At 37.7% G+C, this 1,352-nt stretch overlaps 1 pseudogene across 1 annotated transcript; it reads left to right on the plus strand.

The window, feature by feature from the left end:
- The first annotated feature begins 242 nt into the window (after positions 1–242).
- Positions 243–621, plus strand: LOC308496964 (large ribosomal subunit protein eL22-like; annotated as a pseudogene). Its single transcript has one exon. The product of its transcript is annotated as a large ribosomal subunit protein eL22-like (transcript).
- Positions 622–1,352: the final 731 nt, after the last annotated feature.

Consider the following 1,352-nt stretch of genomic DNA (forward strand, 5'->3'; position numbering starts at 1 on the left):
TACAGAAATGTTAGAGGGACTTCTTTAAAACAGGAAAAAAAAAATCAAAATTATGAAAAATAAAATGTCAATAGTTACATATCTATCAACAATTACTTTAAATGTAAATGGATTCAATATTCTAATCAAAACACATAGGATAAGAGAACAAATGAATGGATAATGAATGGATAAGAAAACAAAATCCTTACATATGTTGCCTACAAGAGACTCACTTCACCCTTTCTGTCTTGGCTGCCACCATGGCTCCTGTGAAAAAGCTTGTGGCTAAGGGAGGCAGTAAAAAGAAGCAGGTTCTGAAGTTTACCCTTGACTGCACCCACCGTAGAAGATGGAATCATGGATGCTGCCAATTTTGAGCAGTTTCTTCAGGAGCAAATCAAAGTTAATGGAAAAGCTGGGAATCTCGGTAGAGGGTTTGTAACCATTGAAAGGAGCAAGAGCATGATCACTGTCACTTCTGAGGTGCCTTTTTCCAAAAGGTATTTGAAATATCTCACCAAAAAGTATTTGAAGAACAATCTACGTGATTAGTTGTGCATAGTTGCTAACAGCAAAGAAAGTTACGAATTGCATTATTTCCAGATTAACCAGGATGAAGAGGATGAAGATGAGAATTAAAACTCATTATTCTGGAATATTTTGTATGAGTTCTTGAATAAAACTTAGGAATCGAGAGAGAGAGAGAGAGAGAGAGAGAGAGAGAGAGAGAGAGAGAGAGAGAGATTCACTTCAGATTGGAAGACACACAAAGAAAGTAAAGGAATGGAAAAAGATATTTCATGAAAATGAAAATGGAAAAAATAAAAACCTCAAAAATAAAAAAAATAAAAATTCTGGAGTAGCAACACTTATACCAGACAAAATAGACTTTAAAACAAAGGTGCTAACAAGAGACAAAGAAGGACCCAGTAATCCCATTTCAGGGTATTTATCCAAAGAAACCCAAAACACTACTTCGAGGGGATGTGTGCATTTATATGTTCACTGCAGCATTGTTTATAATGGCCAAGATGTGGAGGCAGCCTAGGTGTCTATCAATGGATGAATGCACAAAGAAATGGTGCATATATACATGAAACATTGCTTGGCCTTGGAATGGAATGGGTTCTTGCCATCTGCAGTCGCATGGATGGATGTGGAGGGTGGAGTAGAATACAGTGGTACCTCAGTTTTCTAACGTAATCCTTTCTGAAACATTCGAAAACAACCGACAGCTAGGCCTCAGGATCTTGCACTCAGTGGAAGCCGCGTGACATGTTCGACTTCCGAGGCGTGTTCAAAAACCGAAGCATTTACTTCCGTGTTTATGGCATTCATAAACTGAAATGTTTGTCCATGGAGACATTCGA

The sequence above is a fragment of the Rhinolophus hipposideros genome, assembly GCF_964194185.1.
Source record: "Rhinolophus hipposideros genome assembly, chromosome: 4".
Taxonomy (NCBI): Eukaryota; Metazoa; Chordata; class Mammalia; order Chiroptera; family Rhinolophidae; genus Rhinolophus; species Rhinolophus hipposideros.